This window comes from Benincasa hispida, chromosome 3 (assembly GCF_027475165.1).
Source record: "Benincasa hispida cultivar pf3 chromosome 3, pf3_genome.v1.1, whole genome shotgun sequence".
NCBI lineage: Eukaryota > Viridiplantae > Streptophyta > Magnoliopsida > Cucurbitales > Cucurbitaceae > Benincasa > Benincasa hispida.
In genome coordinates, this window is record NC_143480.1 from 12,351,532 (window position 1) to 12,371,315 (window position 19,784).

General features: G+C 34.5%; 2 long non-coding RNA genes across 7 annotated transcripts; one reads left to right on the forward strand and one right to left on the reverse strand.

Annotated features, from left to right (window-relative positions):
* Window positions 1–1,590: 1,590 nt before the first annotated feature.
* LOC120073892 (uncharacterized) lies at window positions 1,591–14,674 on the forward strand. 6 transcript variants are annotated; one of them, XR_005480837.2, is made up of 4 exons: window positions 1,591–2,285; window positions 2,444–2,533; window positions 2,619–5,451; window positions 14,013–14,674. It is a non-coding gene; the product is annotated as an uncharacterized LOC120073892 (long non-coding RNA). The 6 variants fall into 6 exon arrangements; XR_005480838.2 differs by having other exon boundaries at window positions 2,619–3,101; XR_005480836.2 differs by having other exon boundaries at window positions 2,640–5,451.
* LOC150037031 (uncharacterized) lies at window positions 7,289–14,051 on the reverse strand. The gene is made up of 2 exons (XR_016528545.1): window positions 13,911–14,051; window positions 7,289–7,527 (listed from the first exon to the last, which is right to left on the reverse strand). It is a non-coding gene; the product is annotated as an uncharacterized LOC150037031 (long non-coding RNA).
* Window positions 14,675–19,784: the final 5,110 nt, after the last annotated feature.

Below are 19,784 nucleotides of genomic sequence, written 5' to 3' on the forward strand. Positions count from 1 at the left end.
AATTTTCCTAAAATTTATAATATATATTGTCATTTATAAGAAATATTGAGTTAATTTTTTATTTGTATACTGTGATATATTTCAAATACTTAATACAATAGTTTCAAATACTTAACGAAAAAATGTTGTCCTATACGTGTATTTCGGTTTCAAACAAAATTTACATGTTTAATTTGTTTTTAAAATAAATTTAAATGTATTTTCTCTCTCCAATTAGACAAATGAATAAAATCTCAACAAAAAAATGTATTTTCTGTCTCCAACATTAACCGTGTTTTGTAAATATGGAAAAAAAATTCAATGTCACATTCTCTCTCCAGCCGCCCACCACAAGCAACGGTTATTCTTATTCAAAAACTCATTAAATCTTATATACGAAAATATAAAAAAGTATGAACATTTATGAAAATAAATTTTGAAAAAGGATTGAATCTTTAATTATTTCTATAGAAATTAGACTCAAAACTTAAAAGACAAAATGTATTTTACCTTTATTTTCGGATTTTTCTATAAAGTATTTTGTAATTTTGGAACTTTTTGCAAGTGTAAATATTTTTAAATATTTTTTATATTTAAAAAGACCCCTAAATTTTATTTATATAGCAGTATATATCATATGTTTCATAATTTATCTTTTCATTTTCATGTATGTATACTTTTTTTGTTTTTTAATAGATTCATGGTTATTTTTCAATATGCCTTAGAACATTGTGTTATTGTTTGAAAATATTCTAACCAATACATGAATTATATTAAGGTTTGTTAGTATATTTGAAATGTACTATTCAAAAGTTTCGATTTAACAGTGGCAGAACAATATACAAATTAAGAGTATATATTGTTTAATCGAATTGTTTTATCAATTATATCATAGTATATAAATTGACTTAATGTTCAACATAAATCACAGTATATGACACACATTTCATAATTTTCAAATAAACAAAATTATATACCACATGATATATAAATCACAAATGGACTCAATTTCTACATAAAACACGTATATAAATGTGTATATATTATATATCATATAAATGAATATATATATCATAGCAAGTATGTTATATATATATATAGGTTTTTTTTTAAAAAAAAAAAAGAAAAAAAAACCCTATATATATATAACATACTTGTTATGATAGTCATTACTGTCGTTCGTGCTTCTTGGTTTGACTGTTTGCCGTCACGCCAGCCATCCTTGGTTCGACTATCCGTCGGGCCAACCATCGCCCTTCTTTTGTGCCACCGTTTATCAACAATCTGAGTCATCTGAATGTGTCACTATTCGTCGCCCAAGTCGCGCCACCATCAGCCTAACCATCACCTGAGGGTTCGTTTTGTGTTGTGGGTAGCCGCTTGACAGCAGATCTATACTTTCGAGGGTTTGTTTTACAATGGATATCACTATAAGAAATCTAAGCTTTTATGTCTGTTGGAAAAACTAAAAACAGATGTATAATGTCGATTTCTTAAAAAAAAATTATCTATAATATCGATTTAAAACCAAGACTAAAGATCTGCATTTTTTTGGACCGGAAAGGAAAACAAATATATAATAATCATTATTATTATTATTATAATATATGTTTAAGAATTAGCGTTAAAAGGAAAGAAAAGGTTTTGTCGCTCTCTCTCGTCTCCTCATTAGTTCGAGTGCTCCTCCGATCACCCACGCCGCACGCCACTGACGGAGCATGCACAAGCTCATCGTTCGTCTGCCTGTTTGTTCGGCCACTCTGATTAGCAGCACCATGAGGTTTCGTCAGTTGTAGAGCATCGATGTCGTCGTGGGTTTAGACGATCTGCGTTCCCATTCGTCAGATCTACCGTGGGTTTAGATCTGTTCGTTCCCCGTGCGTTTTGTCACTCCAGCTCCGCCGTGCGTTCCGCCATTTTCTCCACCATTTAGATTTGTTCTTGATCCGCCATTCTTCTAACTCTGTCAGCTTATTTTGCACATCGTTCATCAGATCCATTCGTGTTGTGGGTTTCGCCGAGCTCCGTCGTTCTTCCAACTTCGAGCTCTGCTCAGATCTATCCAGTTTTTTCCTTTGATATATTCTCTTTTTTTCCAAATTTTTTTCTAGTTTTACATCATACATTCCTGACGCGAGATTTTTTTCCCAGAATTTTGTGAACTGCTTTATTTTGTTACTATTGAGCTATATGAAATGATATTAACGACATTGATGTTGAAGCCAAGTTAATTTCTTCTTCTTTAATTGGAAGTAGGAAAAAAATGAGGTTCCATCAAGGGAGATTCTCTAGTTGCATTGTGTATGGTAAGAAATAATGGTTTGAATTATGTTGTTCCTAGTTTTAAAGTGCATTTAATATTGTTTTTGGGTAGTAAAATGTTAATTTTGGGTAGCAATTGTCGGGCTTTCTTTTATTTTTCAAGCCCAAGAAGAGAAGAAAGCTGATCCAACTTTGATGTTAGGTAGAAGGAAAGGCTCCGCAGGAGCCACGAACTTCAGCTCAGAGATCGATACGTGGTGAATACCACTAACATTGATCTGATGGAAATAAGGTGAGTTGATGAAAATCCTTCAGTTTGAACAAAAGTTCTCTCTCTCTCTAACACTTGAATCTGAAACCCTCTCAACCTTCTCTAGCTTTTCTCTGTTCTTGGCAAGATTCGCAGACAATGAAGAAGAAATTCGAGCATGCAAAGGAAGAAAATGAAAGAGGGAGAGAAGATCTACAAAGTGATGTACGTGGTTCAGCAAAGAGGTGCTTACATCCACGGGATGGGAGCTTATTCTTTATTGAAGACTACAAGAGATAAGAACTTTTCTCTCTTTATAGATTTGTACAAGTGAAAAAAATGTAAAACTCACTTAGTTGTTTAAATGTACAGCATATATATATGTTTGTATGACTGTTACAAATTAGTTGTTGAGTCTGTTAAGAAAAAAACTAGCCGTTGAGATTATTTTCCTTTAAATCTCCACCTTAATTTCAATCATGTTGCCTTTTCCTTCCAAATATAATGATGTTTAACCTTTTTCAGATAACATGAAGCCAATCTATTCGAGACTTTGGCTAACTTAAGCTTCAAGATAGGTTTGGTAAGCATGTCAGCTGCGTTCTCCGAGGTATGAACTTTCAGGATCTCTATTTCTCATTGTTCTATTTTGTCTCTTACAAAATGAAACTTGATGTCTATGTGTTTTGTTCTTAAGTGGTATTGTGGGTTTTTGAAAATATAGATAGCATTTTGATTATCAAAGTAGATTTTAACTATTGTTTGTTTGATGCCAAAGTCTTCCATCAAGCCCTTTAACCACAATGCTTCCTTTATAGCATCTGAAAGGGCCATATATTCTGCCTCAGTAGTTGATAGAGCTGTGATAGACTGTAGATTTGCCTTCCAGCTTAGTAGATTAAGTCCATATAAAAGGAGATAACCTATAAGAGATCTTGTTTTGTCTTGATCCCCTACGAAATCTGAGTCAACAAACCCATATAGCTCAAGTTCTGTCTCCTCTACACTTTGATAGATTAGCTTAGATTATTTAGATCAGATTAAATACCTAAGTATCCATTTAATAGCTTCCCAGAGTCTTCTTCCAAGACTTGACATGTATCTACTTACAAGGCTTGCACAATAGGAAAGATCTTACCAACTAGAGATCATAAGATACATCAAACTACCCATTGTCCGACTATGGGGAACCATTTGCATCTGATTTAAGTGTTCCAAGTCAGTTTCTTTAGGTGAATTAGCTGAGGATAGTTTAAAATGATGAGCAATAAGTATAGTTATTGGTTTAGCATTGGTCATATTAAATCTTCTAATGATCTTCCCACAGTAGTTAGGTTGACTAATACTAAGTGTAGAGGAATCCCTGTCTCTGGTAATCTCAATCCCAAGTATCTTTTTAGACTGACCCATATCCTTCATGTCAAACTCTCACTTTAGGAGATCTTTGACATGCCTTAGATCTTCCTTAAAAACCCCAGCAAACAACATATCATCCACATAGAGAAGTAAGTATACCTTATTCTTATAAGTGGTTGAGTTTACATAGGTACATATGTCATAGGAGCTCTTTTGAAATCCAATAATCTCAATGTAGTCATTAAATCTCCTATACCAGCGTCTAGGAGATTGTTTAAGTCCATAGATGGACTTGTTTAGAAGACAATAAAGATCCTCATTTCCCTTTTCTTCAAAACCCTAGGTTGTACCATGTAAATAATCTCATCTAGGTGACCATGTAGGAAAGTTATTTTTACATCTAGCTGATCTAATTCAAGGTTATATTGAGCAACTAGAGACAACAAGAGTCTGATAGAAGTCTGTTTTACTACTCGTGAAAAGATCTTAGAATAGTCAATACCTTCTCTCTGAGTGAATCCCTCAGCCACTAATCTTGCCTTATATCTAGGCTTTTCATCTTTAGAAGTACTCGCCTTTAGTTAGATCCACTTAGATGTTATTGGTTTGCATCCTTTGGGAAGAAAAGCTAGGGTATAAGTGTTATTAACACTTAGTGATTGCATTTCTCACATATAGCTTCAATCCAATTCCTAGCATCAGGGCAGCTTACTGCCTCTTCAAAAGTAGCTGGTTCTTGGTCATTTGGAGCTATTGTAGCATTTAAAACTAGGTTCATATAACTTGTTTCAGTATACCTAGCCGAAGGAACAATTACCCTTCTTTTTATGTCCCTTGCTAATGAGTATTGACTCAAATCAAGTGATCATCTGTAGTTTCCTCTTCCTCTTCTAAATCATTTGGAGGATTCTGACTAGTGGACTTATCTTTAGGTGTCTTCACCTCAATTCTAGTGGTAAGACTCTTTAGGGGATAAGAAGTTTAGGGATGTATGTGGGCACCCATTTAAGGTGTACACAGTGTAGCTTGTAGCTCCAGCCTAGTACTTTTCACTAAAGATGACATCTGAGAGTAAGCATCTGACCCTTTCCATAATAGTTCTATTAAGCCTCTTTGCCACTCCATTCTGTTGGGGTATATATCTTGTTGTTCTATGTCTGGTAATGCCTGTTTCTTTATAAAATTTGTTAAATTCTTCACTACAGAATTCCAACCCATTATCTGTCCTTGGGTACTTAATTTTCTTAGAGGTTTGCTTCTCAATCATGAGTTTCCATTCCTTAAACTTGTCAAATACTTGGTCTTTTGATTTAAGAAAGAAAACCCAACTTTTCCTTGAGAAAGTCATCAATAAAAGAAAGTAAATACCTTGAGTCACTTACGGTTAAAGAAAGTAAAGAAAGTAATTTTATCGGAGATGAACAATATTCAGTGTAGAACAACTTACGGTTCAATGTGCCAGTAAACATTGGTCAACATAGAAGGTATTATTCAACAAACAAGACAACTCAATGTTGTTGACACCGATTGAAGACGTATTCGTCGTAGACGACAACGACAGGGTGAACCTAATTTAGAGGGACACGAAGACAACTCCCATGAGGGTAAGGGCCAAGGGGTCGTTTTTAAATTTTATGTAAACTTTCATTTTCAATTGTAAATTAAAGAACTAATTGTAAATCTTCTTTAATTTCATGATATATTTTTTAATGAGTGCAAGATAATTATATTTTCATTGTAGATTAAATATATAATTAAGTTTTAATAATGAAGGAATTTGTGGACCCGTTCCTAAAGTCTTAATATTGTTGTACAACTCCATTTAAAAAAAAATAGTCAATCTATTTTTTTTTAAAAAAAAAAGAAAAACAAATCATGGACTGGGTCCATGATTATGGCAATCATGGACCCGATCTACGAGTTTCCATGCAACAGGTCAACCAGTCAGCTAATGTGGTACTGATTGGATTAAACGGTAATCGTGTATCCCGTATACGATTCCACTACCCTACTTTTGTCAATTGCTTCAATAACCACCTATTTTTTTAAAAATACTTTTTCATATACTCTATTTTTGTAATATATATTAAAATAACATTATTTTTTTTAAAAAAAATCCTGGTCTCATACATAAAATATCCAAAATTGTTAGCTATTGAGACGGTCTCTTTCTATGGAAATCTCCAGTATTGGGATTTAATTGAGCGAAATAAAACCTTACGCTATTAATTTTCTAACATTTTGATAATAATTCCTATGGCATATGGAACATATACAATTCATAAATTGTCAGTCTCCAATATCTTATGAAAATTGTGGTCATATAATTCCTTAACCATCTTCAATGATTTACAAGTAGGTCAGACCCCAAAAATATCAGTTCATTTTTATTCAAAATCTCAGTTAGGTCAATTCTTAGAAAAGTCCATAAATTTGTTAATAATAAAATAATATTTATTTAAATAGGATCTTATTGGATGGACTAGCTGAAAGCTACACCAATTAACATAAGAAACTATCGACAAAATTCATTTCTTTAAATGGTAATACTGGCGTCTCTAAATATATTAACTAAACAACAATTTAATTATTCCAGATGAGTTATTGACACAACAACAAATTTTAATTGAAAGGCCGCCCTTGTAAAGGGTGATGACGCCTCATTTTTTATTTTTTTTTTCTTTTTCTTTTTTTCTAAAGATTATTATGTCTATCCTTATTTTTTTTAGTTCAAAAAAGGGTTGGACATAGTTTATCTTTAAAAAAATGTCCAATCTTGTTGATTAATAAAAAGTATAAGTACGTATATATATCATTTGTAGGACCCATATAAGATATATAATAGTTTCTACACAAGTAGCCCAAACATTAAGTCAATTTTTCATAATTGTCTAAAGTTCCTATATTTTAGGTCAATAACCTAATAGATCCCATATTTTCACAAAAATAGGGGTTGAAAAAACATTTCTCAATGCCGTATACATCGTCGTGACATCTCCCGATGCCTTGTAAGCATCGTCAGTGGATATGCCTCTCTCTCGACGTTGTATTAACAGTGTCGAGAGTAAGATCTCTTTGTCGATGCCTTTGAACAGCGTTGGTAGATATCTTCTAAATGCCAATAACTTGATTTGCATTATTGTCGACGCCCGTATCGGGAGATCTAACGCAACTGGGATGACTGCTAATATAACTGTTGACAACAACGTTGAGAGACATACTAACTACCGACGATATTTGTCTGACAGTTGCTAAATTTTTTTTTTCCTAATTTAATTTTTAGTTCTAATATTCAAATATGATCAAAACATTGAATGTTTGTAACTAAATATTTTTTTGGTAATTTAACTTACAGTTTTGATATTTGAGAATCAACCAAAACTCGAATGTTTGTAGCATAAGAGAATAAATTGGAATTCATTACACATATTAGAAGTTGGAGAAACTCAAAGCCTGCACTTGCTCCCTTTTAATATATAATAATATAAATACATATAAGATGGAATTTACAAGAACGTTAATACATAAAAAAGTGTCAGTACACATAAGATATAAATGAAGTCTCGAAATAATTTCATCGTAATATATGCATATTCTTTGTGTCAAGCATCTAACTCAATCGAACCTCAACCCAAAACCAGTCTTTTCTACTCCTGCATCGACTCGAAAGTATATGCACCCTAGAGTAAAGACAATTCAAAATTCAATTAGTTTCATTGAAAAATACTCAATTAAAACAGTAAATCTCAAATGACCATAAAACAAATAGCATAAATATTGATCCTCTCACATCCACGCCAACCCTAAAACTAACTATTATTGAATGCAAGGATAATTATTCAACTTAGTCCAACTTGTACATAAACCAATGAATAAATGTTTGTGCCACATATAGCCTTCAAAACAAAGACCTAGCACTACAAGAAAATATCCCTTTTCCAACGCTTAAAATCGTTGAAAAATGGTAAAAAAAATACGTCGAGAGATCCACTCCCTACGAAAAACTAGTCATCGGGAGTTTGGTTGGGATATATCCATCGAAAGAACATCTCCCAACGCAACAACATATACTGGCAGGAGTTTGTATAAACTCCCGACACGTGTTCTATGGTGCCATGAGTTTGAAACTCTGTCTATACACGTGTCGGGTGTTTGGGACTCCCTACACTATCTATGCATGCATCGGGAGTTAGCCGTCGGGAGTTCAAATTCAAAAACTTAAATTCTGAATTTGAACTCCCGACGGATGGGAAGCCATCGGGAGATATATAAACTCCCGACATCTTTGTCGGTAGATCGCCTTTTTATTTTTATTTTTTTTAATTTGATCTAAATAACCTAAAATGTATTACATGATTAAGAAAATAAAAAATATTCGCATAAAGAATAAAACAAACAAACAAAGTCAATAGTATTCTTTATTATACAACAGAAAAGTTGGCAAAATGGTTTACAAAAGATATAACGTCTTGACAAATATATACAAGAAAAAAACTCTCAACATCATCTCCAACACAACAACTCCAGTAACATTTTCCACATTATCTCCAAACAGCATCTAACAAAACAAACAAAAACCGTAAAGTAAATCCTACAATCCTACCAAACAAAAAAAATCCTACAATCTTACAAAAGAAGAAAATCCTACAATCCTACAATCCTACAAAACAAAGAAAATGAACACACTTCCTTCTAAGATTTCATGTTCTCAACCTTAAACTTTCACATATGCACAAAGACCACAAGTTGAACTCTAAAAGAATAACTAATCTCAACCCATCCTATACAACATTCAAAATTCATAAACTTTCACAATTAAACAAAAGCAATAAGAAGTCACAAACATAATGAAATATAAACTTTCACAACCATTTATTCTTTCCTTTCATTATCCTTTTATCCTACAAACCTATTCACCAAATTCACGCCAAAAGGAAATTAATGCTTAATTACTTTACAAAACTCTTCACCAAATTCACGCCAAAAGGAAATTAATGCTTAATTACTTTACAAAACTCTTCATGTGGAAATCAATTCATTTATTCATTTACTTATTTTTTGTTCTTGCAAAGGAATCAATTCATTTATTACCAAAGTTTTAACACTTATGCCCATACAATCATAATGAATTATCAAAAGTTAATTGAAAACAATTTCCTAATTATGTGAAATTTATGGTAAAACATCCTTTATGATAGATATGGAATGTAACACCAAGGATATAAAATATAGTATATGCTAAAAATTAAAAGGAAAATGAGGGGAACGACTTTATTCCTAACCCCATATTTTAGGACACTTGAGACCCAAACCGAGCAAGGAACAACTCTGAGACATCAAGAATGAGAAGAATTGTGAATTTCGAGCTTGGAGCGAGATCACTCAATTGAAGAAATGAAAAATCAACAACTAAAAGCATGAAAAACAACAACAAAATTAACTCATAATTGGACTAGTTTTATCATTTTCTCAAATTTTAAACAAATTACAACCTACTCAAGCTTGATTCCTTCAATATAAAAGTGTAGAGTCAAATTCAACTCACCAAAAGTAGTTTCCAACAGACGGACGACCAGCTGCCATCTAAATTAAAGGACGAATGAATGATGGACGAAGATCGATGGATAGCAGATGACGGACGACGGACAACGAATGAAGGACGAGGATAGTAGACAACAGATGGCAGACGAACAATTGGCTTCGATTTGGGGGTTTCTCGTCTGTGTGCTAAGGTTAGAAGAAGGAAGAAAGCAGATTTGAAATTGGGCGTTCGATTTAGAGGTTTTAAAACAAAACTCCCAACGGGCTATCGTACCCATCGGGAGTTCCTACACAACTCCGGATGAATTATTTAATTCGTGGGAAGTTCGGTCCATCCAGATTGGTCTTCCGTTCCCATTTTTTGATAGGCATGGTGAGGTGTCGGGAGTTTGGTCAAACTCCTAACGCCTGCTTTTGGTGCGTCGAGAATTCTTACCAACTGCACGAGTCACATACTACGTCGAGAGTTATTGAGCACTCACGATGGCACCATTATGTAGTCAACTCTCCCGATGATATATTTTCCGACGATTATTTTGGGCATTGAGAGAGTCTTTTTCTTGTAGTGTATATATTCTATGATGCATTTGAAACACCCTTCCTCCCCAATTAAAATAATACAAACTTGAATGCGTAAGTACTATTCACAAGCCCATTGACTTCAAGAAATAAACACTCCACAAGTTCGATGACTAATCCATCACCTTGAATGTTCCTAGCATGCAAATCCAACAAACGGCAACCATAAAAACAAATATGCACATAATCAACCCCTCCCATCCCCCCTCCCCCACAATCAAAAGAATACAAACAAAACTCAAACCATACAAACATGTATGCATAAAACTTAGTCTAACATGTTGATAAGGAAACACGAGAAAGATAGAACACTTTGTGGGTATGAAACAAACTGAGGAAATTCACGATCAAAATGCTTCCATCATTCCGCGTTAGCTGGATGTCGCAACACATCATCCGTTTGAACTTGTTTAATTCTATGTCATCTCATTTCAGCAGCACCATCTTTTGATGCAAACAACCGCTTTAACCTCGGTATCAATAGAAAATGGCGTAAAACATTATGTGGAATGTTCTTTCCTTTGCCATCGTTAATCTTATATCGTGACTCACCACACATTGGATAGTGTTGGGATTAGGCAAATTCTTTTCAATATAATATGCAATCATATTTGCAAGCATGAATAGTCTCATAGCCTAGACCTAAGCCACGCAATTTCCTTTTAGTTTTATAAAAGGAACTAGGTATGGAGGCACTGTTTGGAAATGTTTCTTTTAACAATTCTAGCAACACATCAAACAATTTACTACTCCACCCATTAAGAAGTTTGATGTTCATCAAATTCACCAAGATGTTTGATGACGAAAATTTGGTACACCCAGTGTACAATTGATTACGTGATTTACTCGTTAAATCCTCAAATATATTTGAAGTATCCCTCTCATGGACATTAGTAGGCATCTCATTCTCAACATCTTCTTCCCCTACATCTTCCTTGCCAACTAGGATTTGTAGCTCATTTAGAAGATTGAACATCTCATATTCTTCAATTGCATTAGACTATAATACTTAATCCATCACCTTGTATTTAAACATTTTGGTGGCTCTCAAATCCTCTAGATAAGTTCACTTTATAAGCACTTTTATATATATAAATCTATTTATCGCTAAAGACATTAATCAGGGGCAATCTCTCCTAAAAGTAATCCGTAAAGCAATCTCTTTTCTCTTGTTACCACGCCATTATAGAATGAGACGAGCCCTTACTTCGATTGGTGGAAGCCAGTCTATGAAGATTCTCCCTTTTCTTACGTGCAATTCTGGGTTTTATATATAAAAGGTGGGAGAACTCCATTCTTCCGTCATCGAAAGCGGCTTCCAATTGCTCGAAAATTCTAAGCTATATGGGGGGCTTGGATGGTGAGCAAAAACAATTGATCAAGAAGTTGGTCAACTTTCGCATGAAAGAAGGTAAAAGAACGAGAGTTCGTGGGATAGGACTGGGTTCCCCACTCTCAGAAGCCGAATTTGGAGCGGGCATAGGCGCAAGATGTACCTTGTGTGTGTGTGTGGGGGGGGGGGGGGGGGGGGCGGCGGTCCCCTTCAATCCATTCGATAGCCTCTTGTCTTCTTACCTTAGGAAAGCGAAAGACATACTGACCGTGTCTGCTTCAACTTCACCCGTCACTCGTGTCGTGTAGTGTAGCAAAGGGAAATCATCCTTGGGACCGGCTTTGTTGAGGTCACGAAAGTCAACGCAAATGGCCGAGACTACTGGAAGGATTCCTCTTTGGATAATAGGTTGATCTCTCTGGTTGAGGCAGCATTCATTTAAAAAACTTTGGAATTTTTTCCTACCACCGGGAAAAGAGAGGCCGATCTCGGGTCAGAAGGATTTCTGCAAAAATGCTAATTGTGCTATAGCGTTCCATTACAAGTCTTTCGAACCCCCAATTCCGCAGTGGCATGAGAGACAGCAGCCCTAAGGTCAACCTGACTTAGTCGTAGGTGTTTTCTTCGCTGGGTTAGATTCCCGCAATACATCTCCATCACCATTCTCCCCCGGGGCTGATTAATTAGGTTAAAGAAAATATGAGGCTTGACCTCTATCCTATAACTATGAAAGTATAGCGCTCATCGAAGCTAGCTCGAGTGTAAGGAGACAGGTATTTGTCCCCTCTGGAAGACTGATTGGGGCTATAATACTGACTATGCATAGGACTACTAAGGTGAAAAGACAGGATGTATTCCGACGAAACCTTCCCGCACGGTTCGGAGAGCTAGCTGCCTAAACTCAACAGCCAAGACAGCTAAAGAATCCATTTTCCGCCGAAATCCTCTGGTCGTGGGCTGTGGTAAGCAAATTGACACCTGAACTCGCATCGAAGGAAAGAAATCCGAAAAATGCCTATTTGTCCTGTTTAGATTTCTCTCAGTTAAGATAGGTAAAGTGAAAGACTCTTTCGGGTGTAAGACCTAGCCTTGTGAGTCGAAATAGAAAACAACTTCTTTTCCGGGAAGCGCTAGTGAAAATGAAGGAAGAAAGACTTGTTGGGGAGTCGGCGTGGCGTAAAGTGAAGATTGAGGGAAGTAGAGAAAAATTCCCTTCAGGGGTATTCAGTACCAATACAAACTACAACTACACTAAAGTGGAAGGGCTACTATAGGCGCCAACTCCAAGTTCTTTCTCTTCTTTCTTTTTTAGTTTAGCATGATGCAACTGATAGAAAGGTGGAGAATCATCCTGGGAATCAAGATGACTTATGATTCTCCTGTTTCGGATGCCTCTGGCTGGGAAGAAGCCCTAATCTTCGAGTCAGGAGGTTCTCCATGATATACCCATTGACTATAAGATGAGGATATTCCATATGTGAAGAAATGGCATCCCACACCTTCTAATGACTCCCACATTGAATTCATATAATTTTTGCATGGACACCTTGTTTTTCCAAAATTATTAACATGGACTTAGCCATATCTAGAAACTAGGCTACTCATTCTCTATACATATCTTTAATTTTAATCAACTGTTTATCTATTCTTAGTTAGGTACCTTTTGAAACCAATGTGAATCTGTGACAAGTTATAACATATATTATTTAGATAAAAAATTAGAGGCAACAACTAATTTAAATGTTTTGGCTATTCGTTTTAGTCCTTAGAAGACTAACATCAATCAAGTCTTTAACATCAAATATTGATTTAATTTATAAAGAAAAATATCTTTTCTATGTTCATGATTTGAAATTATGGCTTAAAGAGTTCTAATTTATAGTCAAACCTTGACTGAACCACAAAAGACATTAACATCAAACCACAAAAGTCGCTAACATCAAACCTTAATTGAACCACAAAAGGGTTCTAATTTATAGCCAATGTTGTAATTTAATAGATGGATTGTTAATTTTGTTTATTTTGTACAAGTTCTAATTAAATTATGCACATTAAACTGCCCTTCAGGTCCAAATCTTACTGATGAACTTAGATCTTGAGGATTTAGAACTGTGTGACTCAAAGAAGATGACCTTTTCCAACAAAACATGTAAAATGGCTCTCTAGCTGGGCTACTACAATAATTTCAATATCTCTGACTGCAACCTCTTCTTCCACCATAACAGATAATAAAGCTCAGAAACAAGAGCCAAGAAAAGGCAACCAAATATCACACTCGAGCCAAGTCCTTATCTTCCTCACAATTAAATCAGCAATCAAACTTTCTAATTACTTCTACTCTTCACAAAAAAACACAAACAATTTCTCATTCCACAGAGATAGATAAAACAAAACAAAACAAACAACCTTCAAATTTTTCCTAGAAGGGAAAATAATTTCATAAGTATAGCCACAAAATCCTCCCACTTCCCAGGATGCAGTTTTCAGCAGCAATTAAGCATATGATGAATCATGAACATAGATTATAGGAAAAAATAGAACTACATCATCAAGAAATCAAGAAATTGATTTTGAAAAATTAACTTTCATAGGATTGGAAAAAAAACACACCTTAAAATCCACGAGGAAAAAAAAGAGAACCAAAATTTCTTGTCATGGGCTTTGAAGATTGATAGAAATTGGTCAGATCTCTAATTGAACACCAACCTGCAGATCAGTAAAGAAAAACCCTTCCAGTGGTCGACTTCTTCCGTGGAGACTGAATCAAATGGGGATTCTTGAAGGGCAAAATTATGAACCCCATCTTCTCACTTTATTGCTTTCTCTCTCTAAAATTTTGGGGCTTCGTGAAGATGAAGCTGGCCTAGAGAGAGATCGAAGGTGAAGGTGTGCAAGAGAGGGAGATCCAAGTGATGGGTACAGATCTGGCTGAGAGAGAAGAGAGAGATCTAGTGATTTTTAAAGAACAACTCTCAACGGTCAAAATACTGGTTGGGAGTTACGCTCTCTATCAGGTGTTGTTTAATTTTGAATTCAGGTTACTATTTTTTGACGCATAATAATAGAGCATCAGGAGATCTGTTCAATATGCCGACGGATGTTCTACGACGTCGATAGAAATTAAAACTCTCGACACTTGCATTACAACGTCGGAAGATGTGGTTTTGCCAACCGATCTAGCCACCGACGCTTAGTTTTAGTGTCGGGATATACTTTTTTTTCTTGTAATGATGGTAGTAGCATTGCTTTCATTGTGGGGGAAACCAATATAACTTCCATTGACGCATATATAAGATGTATATTAGATATATAGAATGTTTATAATAAATAACAAATAGACAATATACATGAGAGTTAAAATATTGTATATTAAACTAATGTCGGAATATGATCAAATGCACTGATACTGTATTATTGCAAATATGTATGAAAATATATTATATATCCCTTAACGAGTATTACATGGTACATTTGAATTATCTCATCATATTAGGGAATATGAATGCCAAAATCTACATGAAATTAATGCAATGTTTTTTTTTTTTTTTTTTTTTTTTGCACTTACTAAAATATATTAACAAATATGGACAAATATCTTATTTGTAAATGAAATTTTGAAAAATATGTAAATAAAGTTCCAATCCCAAAATAGTCTAACATTTAAAAAATGAATTTAAATACACGCTAATTATTTTAAAACATTGACAGATATATCCTTCTCAGGATACAATATTTAGAATCAAAATCAAATCAAAATTTCAAAACTACCATAAATGTACAAATTAGAATCTAACCAAATAATTAAAAAAATCCGAAATTGAAGAAATATTAAATGGAAAATGAATTAAAAATTATACAAAAGAAGAAGAAAGAGAAAAAAATACTGTATGAAAGCAAAAAGTTGTCCATACACCGTGTTGATCCAAATACAATGTCTGGAAACAAACAAATAGAAAATATGAAAACAAAAATAAAACTGTATCTAACAAATACAACGTAGGTACATTAATGATTAAGGTGTAACTCTCAAGACTGGCAAATGGAAATCAAAACCTAACAATTATGGTATAAACCCCAAAACTGGCAATTAAAAATCAAAATAATGAAACCTACCAGGAAAATTAAAAGGATATCGTCCTTTTAGAAACTATTTAGGAAAATATTGTTGTTTTCAAATTATTTGTAAAAATATTGTTGTTTTTTTTTTTAAAAATAAGTCGAAGGTTGAAAATTCGACCTAGATATGTTGAATTTTGAACCCTTGACCTTCCTTTCATTTGTACGTCGAACTTTGAACTCTCGACCTTGTCCTTTCTAACATTATTATTGAGTCTGTTTAATTATCATTCCGAAGACCTTCCTCTATCAAAAGATCGTATTTCTAAATTTTCATAAGGTCCCCTTGGAATTCCTTCCAAAGCTTGTTGAATAATTTTTACGGATTCTGTCATCTCAGCAAGTCTGACTAAATAACGAGCTAATGAATCTCCTTCTTTTTGCCACTGAACTTCCTAATCAAATTCGAGAGCGAGATTATGAGAGAGAGCGAGAGCGAAATAGCGAGATTTTAACAGAGAGCGAGAATACCATACAAATTTCCCTTCTTTTTTTTCCTTTTTAATTATTACACATTCCACTCTTCTTTCTAATCCTTTCTTTTCTTTTTTTTTTTTAATTTTCCATTTTATAAAAACAATTTCTAAAAATATTTTATTATATTTAAACTCTAAAAAGAATAAATTAAAAAAAAAACTCATAAAAATAAAAAAAAAATGTAAATTAAATATCTCAATTATATAAAAATAATTACAAAAATCAATGTGTCCCATAAGGCGGATGTCGTCGATTTCGAGCTGGTTGTCGTCGTCGACTTCGAACTTGAGGTTGCTCGGCTTTTTCTTGATGTTGCTCTAGTACCTCTGCAGACGCTTTATAATATAAATATTCATTATGCTCTCCACGACCCCGACCATGTCCATGCACGTATGAAGACGAAGGACCAGTCTCTGAGTCATAATGTCCTGAACCAAGTGTAGGCATCATCATCATCAGACTAACATAATTAGTTTGACTCTGCGTCTGCGTCATAGGGGCAACTCTTCCACATTATGTGTAACCTCATCAAACTCATCCTCTTCCCGAATAGGTCCTCTACGTCTAGGAGCTAGTGGAGGAACAATAGGTATATCGTACATATAATGAATTTCCTCCATATAATTTTGGTTGTCACTACATATAGCAAGAACCTGGTTCGGATCATTCGCAACCTCATGGAGTCTACTGTTGTTCGATCTCTGTGAATGATAAAACAATTAGACAATATTTAAAATAAATTTAAATTTAAAAAATAGATAATATTCATTCATTTACCAGATGACCCACAGCTGCTCCCGGACGAGTGACGTAGCGCCTTATGATATTATTATACCAATGAATATTTTCTGGAGTGACATCTGTGTCAAACTATTCAAGAGAAACCTCCACTGCAATAAACCTTGCACGATAGTGCCATCGCACTACCAAATGTGCAACTTTTTCGGACCAATCTCTAGTCCTTAGGTCAATATCATGCAGTATGGGTTCAGTATTACAAAGCGATGGGACATCCTGCTGAAAACCGACACCTTGTCAGGAAGATGCCACTCACCAATGTGAAAACATATAAGAGGACTCATCGTCTGCCATATGTTTTGACCATTCGTATAAAAATTAGGCAAAATATGCACAATAATTTTGTATGGCTCCTAAATAACCTGAAACACAAAATATTATATTAGAGAATATTAAAGACAAATACAATAAAAATGTGAATAAAATAATCAATTAGATTTAGTGTAATGTACCTATTCAGGTTGAAGCAGATCAAACATATATCTATACTGGTTGTCTACATGTGTGGCAGTCCTAGTCACACAAAATTTATCTCTCTACCTAAATTTTTAAATTGATAATTTAGAATTTAAATTAACTAGATCAATGATATAAAAATTAAATTGAATTAAAACAATATACCGAGAACCGTAGGCTCGTCCAACTAATTGAGCATCATTAACATGATGCAACTATGGAGCTATTATTGGAAATCGCTCCCAAGCCCATAGTTGCAAAAGTATGAGAGGCTCAGCTATCTCTCGAACCTCTGGTCTTGTTGCTTTGCATAGTTGTCTATACAACCATGCCAAGCATGCTCCACCCCACGAATACCGCCCCGCATCATGGAGGTTAGCTAATAGTGGCAGGAACATCAAGTGAACAAAATGACTTGATTTATCTGAAAATAGACTTCCACCCATCATTTATAGTATATATGCTCGCGCATATCTTATGACAGTTTCCTCGTCTGCATCATCTGTGAGCTCATGAAATTGTGTTCCTAACCATATTAAACTTAACCTCGTTCCTTTAATCTTGTCGGCAGGTGGGGTCGCACCGAGGTACAGTTGACAAACTTCTAATCAGTCATCGTACATCACTCCGGTGACCGGCTCACCGTCAACATGTAACCCCAACAACACTTATATGTCTTGTAGAGTGATAGTGCACTCTCCAACAGACATATGGAATGTATACATCTCGGGTCTCCATCTCTCGACCAAGGCTGTGATCAGATGATTGAGGAGAGTAACATTCAGCATACGTTGACAATTTGTAGAGTGATAGTGTGCACTTCTATGTCTTGAGAGTGATAGTATACTGTTCATGTAACAAGTGGCAAGCATTTGGCATTCCATGCTTGCATTTTATGGCCGTTTGCTCACATTTTAACATGAACTACGAAGATTTTATTGAAGACTACTACAAATTGTCAACGTATGCTGAATGTTACTCTCCTTAATTTCAACCTGTACCGCATGAAGATTACTGGATCACGCACCCTAATATGCCCGTCTTACATTCTGATCCATCATTGTTGAGAAGACCTGGTAGACTGAAAATTTCACGTTATCACAACGAGATGGATTGGATAGAACCAACCACTTGACAACGATTTGGATTTTGTAACCAGTTAGGACATAATCGAAGGAAGTGTCCTTCGTTACTAAGACGGGCTCCAGATAGTTAGGGATTGAATAATAAATAAATTTTTTTATTATATATTCATTTTATTGTATATTCAATTTTTTTATTATAATTTATTGTATATTCAATTTTTTTATAATAATTTGTTGTCTAATAATTATTCAATTATAATATAATAATCTAATATATTCAATTTATTGTCTAATGATTATTCAATTATAGTATAATAATCTAATACATTCAATTATAGTCTAATGATTATTCAATTATAGTATGATTATTAGCTCTGTTTTCTCTTTTTTTATATATATTTCTATGGAAAGTTCAAATAAAGTGAAGACTCTCGCTCTCTCCTAAGATCTCGCTCTCTCCTAAGATCTTGCTCTTTCACTCTCGCTCTCTCCTAAGATCTCGCTCTCTCAGTATCACTCTCTTCTAAGATCTTGCTCTCTCACTCTCGCTTTCTCCTAAGATCTCGCTCTCGCTCTCTCCTAAGATCTCGCTCTCTCACTCTTGCACTCTCTCAATATCTCACCCTCTCTGTTATTATTGTTAATTTTCCATTAATAATTACTAGCTTTTATTTCTTCTGGAAAAATCACAAACACTTTTTTGATTATGGATCTACTACCAGAAACTCAATGCGTAATCTTAGCATTCAATGTGTATTCTTGAATAATCTCATTTTTCAATTATTCAACCATTTCATTTTACCAAGTTCAATGTTAGTCAGATAAGTCAATATAAACTAAATCTCGCTCTCTCCAATATTCTCGCTTTGAATCTCGCTCTCTCATAAAATCTCGCTTTGAATCTCACTCTCTCTTAAAATCTCGTTCAACATCTCGCTCTCTCCTACTATCTCGTTTTGAATCTCGCTCTCTCCTTAATCCACTTCAGCCCACTTATCTCCTTAATCGCTTTGAAGTTTCGACATGTGTATAACCTTCGACAACTTAATATACAAAATTTTGTTCGTAGACAAAGCTAATTCAGAATTGTCTTTCATTCCAAGGCATAACTTGTATCCATGTGCTTCATATTCGCCTGGAGTTCGCTCCCAGAAATATAGCCATCCTTACCCCCTCAGTCAATCCCACAAGCCTCTGTCTAATTTGAAATGATAACAAAATGTATAAGTTGTTAGAAGCAGCTCGAGTACACAGATACATATAGTATATCATCTCATTACTTTATTTCCTCTATAAGGGAAAAAGAAAAGTAATAAACCTGCAATCTCGAGGGTGGATGTGTGTCGAAACTTCTACCTTCGATAACCTAAGTGAGATTCGCGAGATTTCCGTTATCGAGGGTTGAAGTTTCGGCCTATGTATTGTTTCCAAGTTTTTCTTTGTTCGTCGAGTTCTCAACGTTCGACCTGTATATTAGTCGAGTTCTCAACGTTCGACCTCTAGCCTCGAACTCCCAAAACAATAATATTTCTCTAATAAGTTTTGAAAACAA